This window comes from Calidris pugnax, unplaced genomic scaffold (genome assembly GCF_001431845.1).
Source record: "Calidris pugnax isolate Ruff unplaced genomic scaffold, ASM143184v1 scaffold256, whole genome shotgun sequence".
NCBI classification, from domain to species: domain Eukaryota; kingdom Metazoa; phylum Chordata; class Aves; order Charadriiformes; family Scolopacidae; genus Calidris; species Calidris pugnax.
In genome coordinates this window covers 328363-341389 of record NW_015091079.1, presented here as the reverse complement: position 1 = coordinate 341389, position 13027 = coordinate 328363, and the positions used below count along the sequence as shown (strand labels likewise).

Here is a 13027-nt window from a genome sequence, read left to right as displayed (position 1 = left end):
CCCCCCCCCCCCGCCAGCCGGGCGCTCTTCGGCGATTGGTCGGCGGCGGAGGAGACGGGGCGGACCGCGTCCCCCGGCGTCAGCTGCATGAGGGGAGGGGGCTTCGGCAAGGAGAACGGGAGCGGCTGAGGGGAGGCGGTCGCCGCCGCCGCCGCCGAGTCCCCACCTGACATCCTGGCACCGCCGGGAGCTCTTCTCCGCCTCCCTTAGCCTCGGCGCCCGGCGAGGACCAGGCGGATGGCGGGAGGCCTCCCGCGGAAAAAAAAAAAAAAAGGCGGCTCGCCGGGCTAGGGGCGGCCCGAGCCGGGAGTCACGGCGAGCTGAGGCGGCCTCCCGGCGAGAGCGGGCCGCTGCCGGCGGGGAACGGGCCGCGGAGCTGGCGCGGGGGGAAGCGGCTGCGGCGGGGGCCGAGCGCAGGGCAGGCTGGGAAAGGAGCTCACGTGGGCCGGAGGCGGGGCGCTGGCAGCCGGACGGCACCAAGGACGTCTCAAGGAGCGGGGGGAGGAGGCGCCCGGCGCTTTCTTGGCCGCCCGTTCAAGCAAACCGCGAGGTGGCGGTCGCCCTCCCCTCCGCCTTGTGGCAGGTGGTACGGGCCGGCGCGGAGGGTCGGTCTCATCGTCCCTCCCCCCGTGCCGTTGGTATGTTCTGAGCGGGGCTGCTGGAGGCGCGCGCGGCAGCTGGGCCGCCTCCCCCCGGGCGCGCGATGGTAGGCGCCGCCTCAGGAGGGAGCGGCCGCTATGGCGGGGTAGGCTCCTTAGGGAGGACCGGAGGCCCCTCAGGGCGGCCCAGAGCCTCTCCCCGCCGCTGAACCGTGGCTGAGGGCTGGCAGTCTGGGGCTCGGCTGAGGTGGGCCCGTGGCCACGCCAGTCCGGGACCCAGGCCCGCTGGGCCAGCCGTGGGCCCGTAGAGGAGCAGGCCGGAGGGACAGGTAGCACTGCCCTGAGGGCGGCAGGTTGAGGCCTTCACGCTATGTGTTTGTGTGTGTGGGGGCTTTGCCTCTGTATAAAACCCCTGTGTTCGGCAGCTCTGTAAGTCTTCCTCCAGTTCCGGGAGGAAAACCGTACTGCTTTAAATTGTTAGATTTTTTTAGGGCAAGTCGGGGTACTAATGTTGAGGTAAACAGTCATTAAAAGTCTAGTCAAAGGGAGTTTAAGTAGATTTTTTTTTTTTTTTTTTTTCCCAGCGCTGAAGGCTTTCACCTCTTCCGGGGAGGCTGATGGAGATATCTGAGAGGTTTTCTCCTTTTTTGGAATCCGGTTCTACTGCCTCAAATGAGAGCTGGGTTGCAGAGGCTCAGGTGGGCAAGGTGTGATGTTGCCAATGTGTGGATGCTTTCATGGGTTCTCTGCAGTGTTTTTATTAAGTCCATGTTTTATGAACAAAGTCTTTGATAAGTTTTGATAGTAATAGACAATATTGTGGACACAGATAAGGATTCAAAGCAATCTCAATTTAAAAAACCTGCTTGCTTTTTATTTAGATGATATGAACTGGGTTCGATAGAGCTTGGCTTCAACCAACAGACTCTTAAAACATCAATTTTGCACTATTTCCTTGTTCCTTCTACCCTTTGCCCTACTTCAGATCAGAACCTGCTTTACTACTTCAGTCTTGGTCCTTCTGCCCTTCATAATTTGTGGTCACATTTAGTGCTGGAAGTGGTGAGAGAAGGCGGGGGGGGAAGGCAGAAGAGGAGAGCTGAAAACTGGCCCGATGTTAAAACTCACTGTAACTTCAACTGAAATTAAATGTAACATGTATGTAACTCTTGGTTTTCAATAAAATGGTAAAAACTGGATCAAACTGTTTGTTGGGGTTTTTTTTTACGTGGTTTGTAGCTACCTATTTATAAGAATGTATACACCTACTGAAAAGGTTTTGGTGTGGAGGAGGGAATTAATTTATTATACAAAGGTAAAAATATTATGAAGTTTGTCTTTTTCATATAGGTGAAGTGTCAATTTTTTGTCTTGGTATCTGTAACTTATATGAAGTGAGCACAATGTACATATTTTTGTAGGTTTTTAAAATCCGTTGTGCATCTGGACTTTCAAGTGTAATGGTGTGTGAAGTTGGTTTGGTGGCTTTTTTTTTTTTAATCATCCTTCTGGAGTGATATTTTTGTGGAACTTGGAATTTATTAGACTGAAACAATTTCTAGTTCTGCCGCTGGTTTTTCTCCTTTACGTGAAACATATTTGTCAAGTCAATTCCTTATCCCTTAATAAAGAGCATCACCTACATATTAAAGCTTAATTTGTTTTGTGTGAAAGGCACAGATTATTTTAAAACTCTGTAAATACAAGATACTATATCCAGGCTGAAGAAATACAGGTCTAATGAGCGTAATTCTTGGGTTGCAGATAAGAGATTAAAAATGCAATCAGCTTGTATAATTTTAATTCAGCTCTGTGTGTATGTTTGTGCATTGTGTATCTGCATTGAGGGAATGCATTATACAGTGTGGGTTTTGCATTCTTCAGTGTGTGGAATAAAGGTATTCTGGGATTTATTTGCTATCTCTGATGTGTGTGTGAATGTTTTCTGTGGAACTGGTTGATGTTATCAAGGAGCCAAAAGCATTAGGGAAATGTCATTTCAACCACACACCTTGCTTCTGACTTCCAGCCTCTTTTTGATTGAGTCTTAGTTGTCCTTTTGTGAAGAAAGACACTGAATTTGCGAAGGTTGATGTTAACTTTTACCAGGACCAAAAGAGGAAATTTAAAAGCAGGAATAATGATGCAGAGAGACTGAGTTGTTGATTTGTAACACTGCTCTTGCTTTAATGTGTGTTGTTACCATGTGCAAATTTTGTGCAGGTATCACCACGTGATAAAACAGGGCAGGTAGCACACAAGGTATTATAACTTGCTTTCTCTCATACTAAAAATGGGTTTATTTTCATCAGTTCATCAATATCCTTTCCTAACAGCTTGGCATGTCCTGCTGCAGGATGCAAGACTTGATTCTTGGGCTTTAATATGTTAATTGTGCAAAATTACGTGTTTCAATCACTGCCACTTCAGCACAGCTAATGGTGAATTTGAAGTGATTATTTTGGAAACTGCTTGGATTTTGCAAACTGATCCATGAGTGCTTTTCTAGCCAGGTTCCATGTGAACAGGGCGTATCTGCAGCTTTGTTTTGCCTGGCTCAAATCTGTTTGCAAATCCTAGGTCCTGCTGGAGAGGTGATCAGTCCTGCTCACCGGGGTTGTCCATGTCACTTAGAGCTGAATAAAAGGGTGCTGTGGGTGTCAGAAAAGCATCAGAAACTCTGCTTCCATATTATTTGTAACTCTCACAGGACTTTTCCTAAAGTGCAGAATTTACCTAATCTCCTGTTTAAAACTATCTTGTTTGGGTGGAACCAGCTGTGTTACAGCTGTTGTGTGTTCTCTTCATTAGTCTCTGCAGGTGGGCTGGGGGCAGATTTCTTTTGATGATGATTCCACCAGTACAATGAACTCACCAGACCCTTGATTAGCAAACCTCCAAGATGGGGTCTCAGCTGAAACCAGCCATGCTGATTTGCCATGTCGAGTTGTCCATGTGGGCAGCCAGAATATCTAGAAGCCTCTAGGATGTTATTTTATTTTTAGGATGTTATTTAGTTTTTGGGGGTTTTTTTAGATGGGTGGGAGGAGGGCTGGTGGGGTGGTAAAGGCAGTGCTGGAGAGGTGGCTGCTGTGCAAGGACAGCAGCTTCTCACCTTGAATTCTTAGGGTGACACATTCATATTAATAAATTAATTTTAAAAAATATTGTAAACTCAGGTTAGAGAGTGGGTGTTTTATTTAGAGAGTGGAGTTTTATTTAGAATTGAAAAACTGGCTCTATTTTCTGGCCGCTGTCATACACAAAGGCTTGTTTTCTTACTTAAACAGTTTTCACTGTGATGATTTACTGCTAAAAAAGAGCTAAAATTCAATAACTGTAGTGGAAAACTTCTGAAACTAACTTCTGTAGGAACTGAAGAGAAAAGCTCAGTTAGTTTATTAGTGAGAGTGATGTCAGTTTCCTCTTTCCTTTGCTACAATGTAACTCTTGTAACTGGCGTTTACTTCCTATAATTGCAACACTTGGAGTATGTTTTTCTTTTACTAGCACCCACTGCGTATCCTGTGTTACATTGTCTTCCCCTTTGAAGAGAGGAGACATTGAGAGATGTGGTTTTTATTCTTGCTCCTGAATAATATTATCTGATTTCCACCCACTGGTAATCACACACAATTAATGTCACCTGGTGAGGGTACAGCCGTTTAAACCACTTCTCTGTAGCCAGACATGGGCTGGTTTGGGTAAGATGCTGCACCAGTGAGCTTTGAGGCACCCCTGCTGGGGAAGTGCTGCTCGTTAGCTGCAGCTAATTAGAGGCAGGGTATAGCAGCACCCAGCTGTAACCAGCTACCAGTTTGTCCCCAGTTTGGGGACAGCACAGGTCCCAGTGGCTTGGAGCAAGGGCAGGCTGAACCCATACAGACCCATTTTCCACATATTTTAGGTGTCTCATGGTGCTCTGGGGATGGAAGTGAGTAGCCTTCACCTTTTATTCTAATCTTTCTTAGATTGTGGTATCAAGGAAAATTTCCTTGTGCCTATCCAGCGTAATTCTTGGGTTGCAGATAAGAGATTAAAAATGCAATCAGCTTGTATAATTTTAATTCAGCTCTGTGTGTGTGTTTGTGCGTTGTGTATCTGCATTGAGGGAATGCGTTATACGGTGTGGGTTTTGCATTCTTCAGTGTGTGGAATAAAGGTATTCTGGGATTTATTTGCTATCTCTGATGTGTGTGTGAATGTTTTCTGTGGAACTGGGTGTTAGTCTTCGGTGCTAGTGAAAAAAAGCCAGTTTTACCCTGGTTGCAGACATGGCTTTGCAAGAGTTTAAGGTTTGTTACAGACAGGTTGAAAATGTTGTAATGGCATTAAAATTGAAGAGGCAGTGCTTGTACTGTTCCCAGGCCACACCAAGCCTTCAGGATGGAGGTACCCATCCAGTAGATCCGCAATCAGTATTTTACAAAGCTCGTGCATATCTTGAAATTAGAGTTAAAACTATGAAGTCTAATCCTCACACCTCTGGCAGAGCCCAAATCGATGGTTTCTAAAGACATAAACATTAAAAGGCCTTCACTTAATCAGATTTTTCTGCCATGGTGGAATTAAAATTTTAAATCTTATATTTGCTGTCTAGAATTAATGATTGCTACTAAAGCATTTAATTTGATCTGAAGCTCCTTCCTGTCCAAACAAGATCTGTTTGCCTTGTACGAGAAGAAAAGGGACCCGTTCTAAATCTGAGTGATTATTTTGGAAACTGCTTGGATTTTGCAAACTGATCCATGAGTGCTTTTCTAGCCAGGTTCCATGTGAACAGGGCGTATCTGCAGCTTTGTTTTGCCTGGCTCAAATCTGTTTGCAAATCCTACTTCCTGTCCAAACAAGATCTGTTTGCCTTGCACAAGAAGAGAAGGGACCTGTTCTAAATCTGGGAGCGGGTTTGCCTGGCTCAAATCTGTTTGCAAATCCTAGGTCCTGCTGGAGAGGTGATCAGTCCTGCTCACCGGGGTTGTCCATGTCACTTAGAGCTGAATAAAAGGGTGCTGTGGGTGTCAGAAAAGCATCAGAAACTCTGCTTCCATATTATTTGTAACTCTCTGAAAGCTATGCTCAGAGCAGCTGTGAAGATGCAGACATTGACAATAAGGTGTCTTCAGTAAAGAAGTAAAGGTGTTTGGGTTTAAAGTTGTGGAAAAACAGGTTCAGGCATGGTTTCCTGGTTATTTTTTAAAATTTTCTTTTTTTAAGGGAGGAGCAAGCGGTGCTATGAGCACTGCAAACAAAGTTTTAAGGACTTCTCTTTGTGAATGAATCCCAGGATGATTCCTCTGTTTTCTAGGGAGGGTTGAACCCACGCTGTGCCCTTAGAGAAGGCAACAAGTGGCTGTTCTTGGTAGTTTTGTGGAAGTTACAGGAGCTCACTGTGAAAACAAACGAGACCCTGCCAGTCTGTGCTCAAAACATTTAGTTTTTGGGGGTTTTTTTAGATGGGTGGGAGGAGGGCTGGTGGGGTGGTAAAGGCAGTGCTGGAGAGGTGGCTGCTGTGCAAGGACAGCAGCTTCTCACCTTGAATTCTTAGGGTGACACATTCATATTAATAAATTAATTTTAAAAAATATTGTAAACTCAGGTTAGAGAGTGGGTGTTTTATTTAGAGAGTGGAGTTTTATTTAGAATTGAAAAACTGGCTCTATTTTCTGGCCGCTGTCATACACAAAGGCTTGTTTTCTTACTTAAACAGTTTTCACTGTGATGATTTACTGCTAAAAAAGAGCTAAAATTCAATAACTGTAGTGGAAAACTTCTGAAACTAACTTCTGTAGGAACTGAAGAGAAAAGCTCAGTTAGTTTATTAGTGAGAGTGATGTCAGTTTCCTCTTTCCTTTGCTACAATGTAACTCTTGTAACTGGCGTTTACTTCCTATAATTGCAACACTTGGAGTATGTTTTTCTTTTACTAGCACCCACTGCGTATCCTGTGTTACATTGTCTTCCCCTTTGAAGAGAGGAGACATTGAGAGATGTGGTTTTTATTCTTGCTCCTGAATAATATTATCTGATTTCCACCCACTGGTAATCACACACAATTAATGTCACCTGGTGAGGGTACAGCCGTTTAAACCACTTCTCTGTAGCCAGACATGGGCTGGTTTGGGTAAGATGCTGCACCAGTGAGCTTTGAGGCACCCCTGCTGGGGAAGTGCTGCTCGTTAGCTGCAGCTAATTAGAGGCAGGGTATAGCAGCACCCAGCTGTAACCAGCTACCAGTTTGTCCCCAGTTTGGGGACAGCACAGGTCCCAGTGGCTTGGAGCAAGGGCAGGCTGAACCCATACAGACCCATTTTCCACATATTTTAGGTGTCTCATGGTGCTCTGGGGATGGAAGTGAGTAGCCTTCACCTTTTATTCTAATCTTTCTTAGATTGTGGTATCAAGGAAAATTTCCTTGTGCCTATCCAGCGTAATTCTTGGGTTGCAGATAAGAGATTAAAAATGCAATCAGCTTGTATAATTTTAATTCAGCTCTGTGTGTGTGTTTGTGCGTTGTGTATCTGCATTGAGGGAATGCGTTATACGGTGTGGGTTTTGCATTCTTCAGTGTGTGGAATAAAGGTATTCTGGGATTTATTTGCTATCTCTGATGTGTGTGTGAATGTTTTCTGTGGAACTGGGTGTTAGTCTTCGGTGCTAGTGAAAAAAAGCCAGTTTTACCCTGGTTGCAGACATGGCTTTGCAAGAGTTTAAGGTTTGTTACAGACAGGTTGAAAATGTTGTAATGGCATTAAAATTGAAGAGGCAGTGCTTGTACTGTTCCCAGGCCACACCAAGCCTTCAGGATGGAGGTACCCATCCAGTAGATCCGCAATCAGTATTTTACAAAGCTCGTGCATATCTTGAAATTAGAGTTAAAACTATGAAGTCTAATCCTCACACCTCTGGCAGAGCCCAAATCGATGGTTTCTAAAGACATAAACATTAAAAGGCCTTCACTTAATCAGATTTTTCTGCCATGGTGGAATTAAAATTTTAAATCTTATATTTGCTGTCTAGAATTAATGATTGCTACTAAAGCATTTAATTTGATCTGAAGCTCCTTCCTGTCCAAACAAGATCTGTTTGCCTTGTACGAGAAGAAAAGGGACCCGTTCTAAATCTGAGGCTTTGTCTTCTCCTGGCTCTGCCCAGCCCTGGTGCTCTCTTTGGCCTTGTGATTTATGGGGGGTGTAGGTGCTGTTACTATAAACTGTAGGAGAAGTTCCTCATTTCTTGGGCACGTCACCCCAAACAAGGACACCTGAAAGATGTTCCTTCCCTCTCTGTGTGAGCACTTCACCTCACTTTGCATGGTTTGCCTGCCTAAAATAAGTCTAAATCGAATGATTTTGTTGTCCTCCCGTCCCCCTTGAAATCTTTAACTTTTTGCACTGTTTTTTTGTATGTTTTGATCTTTCACTTTCCTTCCTTTCAGGTCCTGTAGGAAAGTCCCTGCCAGTACATCTGTGTTGTGAAATACAGAATGTGTAGGAACGTGGGGAGAGGAGCAGTGCTTAAACTTCTTTTACAAGGGAATGATAGCACTGCTAGTTAAGAGTATATCTAAATGCATAGTCTTTTATTTTGGCTCTTAGAAAAGCAGTTTCACTTTCGATGTATAAACTAAATATAAAATTACTCCCAAATGTTTCCTGGGCGCCTGTCACTTTCTGTAGAGCTGGTTATTTTTTGGGAATGTGGTGGATTCCAGGACAGTGTGTGGTCTGGCCAGCAGGGTGAGGGCTTGTACACAGAATGAGTTTAAGACTCTGAATCTAAAAGGAAATATTAGTGAAGCTTCCAGCTTGTCTGTCTTGGGATTCAGTTAATAAACCAGGAGCAGCTTGTTAAGGAAAAAAGAAAACATTTGTAAAATAATTTTTTTTTTTAATTTTGGAGTGCCATTTAGACTTCTGTCCTGCTTTAGGTGCACTGCTAAAATATTTTCAAATATTGGTGTATTAAGCAAAGAGCAAGCAGGTCTAAAAGGTAGTGTTGCCTTAGCAACTACAGTCTTAGTCTCTGGGTAGATTAGAAGTATTGTCCCAAATGTTTCCTGGGCGCCTGTCACTTTCTGTAGAGCTGGTTATTTTTTGGGAATGTGGTAGATTTCTTTTGATGATGATTCCACCAGTACAATGAACTCACCAGACCCTTGATTAGCAAACCTCCAAGATGGGGTCTCAGCTGAAACCAGCCATGCTGATTTGTCGTGTCGAGTTGTCCACATGGGGTTGCCAGAATATCTAGAAGCCTCTAGGATGTTATTTTATTTTTAGGATGTTATTTAGTTGGGTTTTTTTTTTTAGATGGGTGGGAGGAGGGCTGGTGGGGTGGTAAAGGTGATGGCAGTGCTGGAGAGGTGGCTGCTGTCCAAGGACAGCAGCTTTTCACCTTGAATTCTTAGGGTGACACATTCATATTAAGAAAGTAATTTTAAAAAATATTGTAAACTGAGGTTAGAGAGTGGGGTTTTATTTAGAATTGAAAAACTGGCTCTATTTTCTGGCCGCTGTCATACACAAAGGCTTGTTTTCTTACTTAAACAGTTTTCACTGTGATGATTTACTGCTAAAAAAGAGCTAAAATTCAATAACTGTAGTGGAAAACTTCTGAAACTAACTTCTGTAGGAACTGAAGAGAAAAGCTCAGTTAGTTTATTAGTGAGAGTGATGTCAGTTTCCTCTTTCCTTTGCTACAATGTAACTCTTGTAACTGGCGTTTACTTCCTATAATTGCAACACTTGGAGTATGTTTTTCTTTTACTAGCACCCACTGCGTATCCTGTGTTACATTGTCTTCCCCTTTGAAGAGAGGAGACATTGAGAGATGTGGTTTTTATTCTTGCTCCTGAATAATATTATCTGATTTCCACCCACTGGTAATCACACACAATTAATGTCACCTGGTGAGGGTACAGCCGTTTAAACCACTTCTCTGTAGCCAGACATGGGCTGGTTTGGGTAAGATGCTGCACCAGTGAGCTTTGAGGCACCCCTGCTGGGGAAGTGCTGCTCGTTAGCTGCAGCTAATTAGAGGCAGGGTATAGCAGCACCCAGCTGTAACCAGCTACCAGTTTGTCCCCAGTTTGGGGACAGCACAGGTCCCAGTGGCTTGGAGCAAGGGCAGGCTGAACCCATACAGACCCATTTTCCACATATTTTAGGTGTCTCATGGTGCTCTGGGGATGGAAGTGAGTAGCCTTCACCTTTTATTCTAATCTTTCTTAGATTGTGGTATCAAGGAAAATTTCCTTGTGCCTATCCAGCGTAATTCTTGGGTTGCAGATAAGAGATTAAAAATGCAATCAGCTTGTATAATTTTAATTCAGCTCTGTGTGTGTGTTTGTGCGTTGTGTATCTGCATTGAGGGAATGCGTTATACGGTGTGGGTTTTGCATTCTTCAGTGTGTGGAATAAAGGTATTCTGGGATTTATTTGCTATCTCTGATGTGTGTGTGAATGTTTTCTGTGGAACTGGGTGTTAGTCTTCGGTGCTAGTGAAAAAAAGCCAGTTTTACCCTGGTTGCAGACATGGCTTTGCAAGAGTTTAAGGTTTGTTACAGACAGGTTGAAAATGTTGTAATGGCATTAAAATTGAAGAGGCAGTGCTTGTACTGTTCCCAGGCCACACCAAGCCTTCAGGATGGAGGTACCCATCCAGTAGATCCGCAATCAGTATTTTACAAAGCTCGTGCATATCTTGAAATTAGAGTTAAAACTATGAAGTCTAATCCTCACACCTCTGGCAGAGCCCAAATCGATGGTTTCTAAAGACATAAACATTAAAAGGCCTTCACTTAATCAGATTTTTCTGCCATGGTGGAATTAAAATTTTAAATCTTATATTTGCTGTCTAGAATTAATGATTGCTACTAAAGCATTTAATTTGATCTGAAGCTCCTTCCTGTCCAAACAAGATCTGTTTGCCTTGTACGAGAAGAAAAGGGACCCGTTCTAAATCTGAGGCTTTGTCTTCTCCTGGCTCTGCCCAGCCCTGGTGCTCTCTTTGGCCTTGTGATTTATGGGGGGTGTAGGTGCTGTTACTATAAACTGTAGGAGAAGTTCCTCATTTCTTGGGCACGTCACCCCAAACAAGGACACCTGAAAGATGTTCCTTCCCTCTCTGTGTGAGCACTTCACCTCACTTTGCATGGTTTGCCTGCCTAAAATAAGTCTAAATCGAATGATTTTGTTGTCCTCCCGTCCCCCTTGAAATCTTTAACTTTTTGCACTGTTTTTTTGTATGTTTTGATCTTTCACTTTCCTTCCTTTCAGGTCCTGTAGGAAAGTCCCTGCCAGTACATCTGTGTTGTGAAATACAGAATGTGTAGGAACGTGGGGAGAGGAGCAGTGCTTAAACTTCTTTTACAAGGGAATGATAGCACTGCTAGTTAAGAGTATATCTAAATGCATAGTCTTTTATTTTGGCTCTTAGAAAAGCAGTTTCACTTTCGATGTATAAACTAAATATAAAATTACTCCCAAATGTTTCCTGGGCGCCTGTCACTTTATGTAGAGCTGGTTATTTTTTGGGAAGGCGGCGGATTCCAGGACAGTGTGTGGTCTGGCCAGCAGGGTGAGGGCTTGTACACAGAATGAGTTTAAGACTCTGAATCTAAAAGGAGATATTAGTGAACCTTCCAGCTTGTCTGTCTCGGGATTCAGTTAATAAACCAGGAGCAGCTTGTTAAGGAAAAAAGAAAACATTTGTAAAATAATTTTTTTTTTTAATTTTGGAGTGCCATTTAGACTTCTGTCCTGCTTTAGGTGCACTGCTAAAATATTTTCAAATATTGGTGTATTAAGCAAAGAGCAAGCAGGTCTAAAAGGTAGTGTTGCCTTAGCAACTACAGTCTTAGTCTCTGGGTAGATTAGAAGTATTGGATTCTAACACATTGGGTTAAAAAAAAAAAGATCTCTGGACATTAAAAAAAAAGCCCAAACAGGTAAAATCATATTCTATGTGAAACTGGTTATGGCTTTGGTTGGTGTCTGGTTATTTCACAACAGATGTGCTTTAGGTTACACAGAAGGCTTTTTTTTCTTCTTCTTTCTGTGAGAGCTTCATAAGTTATTCAAGAATGGAATTGATTGTGGTTTTGATAAATACAGTTTTTGAAAGCTTGATGTTATGGCATGGCTGGGTTGGTTTTTTTCCTTGCAAGGAGTCTCAGGGATATGAGAGACATTCTGGTTCGATATCTTCAGCACATAACCTTAGGCTCTTTTATCAAGAGCTGCAGGGAGCCTTTTCCCCTGCTCCAAATGTGTTCTTTGCAGCTTATTCCTTCCTCTGAACAATGTTACCTCATTTTCAGTCTTTATGAACAACTTACTGAAATTTTCCAGTAGTTTGTTTTGCTTTATAACCTGTGGGACTGTGTTGTATCCTGGGTGCTACATTCTCATGGCATGTTGTCGTGATTGTGTTCTGCTCCCACTTGCACTTCCATCATGGAAAAAGACCAAGAGCAGCCTGGCTTCAGATCAGTCCAACATTAGGAAGAATAGCCTAAAAATTCTAACCTTTTCCCTGAAAAAAAATTGAAAGCTGAGAATGTGTACAGAGTTATTTCTAAGGAGTGTTTGGTGCTATAGATGTCAGAAGAAACTGAAGGGGAATGTCTCTGGAAAGGAGGTGTCATCTTTGGGGGCTCCGAAACTTCCTTTGAGCCCTTGATCCTGGAGGTGTTCGTTTTCTGAGATACTTTTGGGGAATTTGGGAGCCTGAAAAACTGGGGCTCTGAGGAAACCAGTTGAATCCCTGTTTTTCTGCCAGCTTGTGAAGGTAAGAGTTTGTGTCAGGTGCCACAAAGAGCAGCACGTCCCAAACCCAGTGCCAAATGAAGGATGTCAGGCAGTTGTAGCAAAGTTAAGGCAAAATGCAAAGCAAAAATATGCAACAATTAAAAAAATTTATATTCACCTTGGGCATCTTACAGCTCCATGAGCATGTGTTATACCTGGGGGAGTTCTCACTTGGAGGTGAAGAATTTGTGTGTTTGCAGGTCTTTTATGGTAAACATTGGACTTTTTCCACCTGATTTGCTTTTTAGTAGAATCCCAGTTAAAATTTGATGCAAGTGACTAATTACTGATTTTGATAAAGCTAATAAGGGATTTTATGCTAAGTAATTGTGTATCCCACTTTATTCTTTTCATATGCTTGTTTTGTTTCATAAAAATCATGCAATGAAACATAGATCAGTAATGCTTGTTGCTTGATCCTGCTGCTGTATAGCTGATGAATTCATGGATTTAGGACAAATAATCCGTATTTCATTACTAGCAAGTGCTAGAAATAAAAATGTACTCTGGACTATTGGTTGAAAAACAAATCCTGAAGTCATAAGAGAGGATTAAAGTTGGAAAAAAAAAATCTCTCAAGAGAAATGTTAAAAACCGAAGAGAGTAATGACATCTGCT

At 43.0% G+C, this 13027-nt stretch overlaps 1 long non-coding RNA gene across 2 annotated transcripts; it reads left to right on the top strand.

Moving 5' to 3' along the window:
• Positions 1-405: 405 nt before the first annotated feature.
• LOC106896996 lies at positions 406-1796 on the top strand. Of its 2 annotated transcripts, none has more exons than XR_001413702.1 (2): positions 406-638; positions 1184-1796. It is a non-coding gene; the product is annotated as an uncharacterized LOC106896996 (long non-coding RNA). The 2 variants fall into 2 exon arrangements; XR_001413701.1 differs by lacking the exon at positions 406-638 and adding an exon at positions 754-928.
• The last annotated feature ends 11231 nt before the right edge of the window (positions 1797-13027 follow it).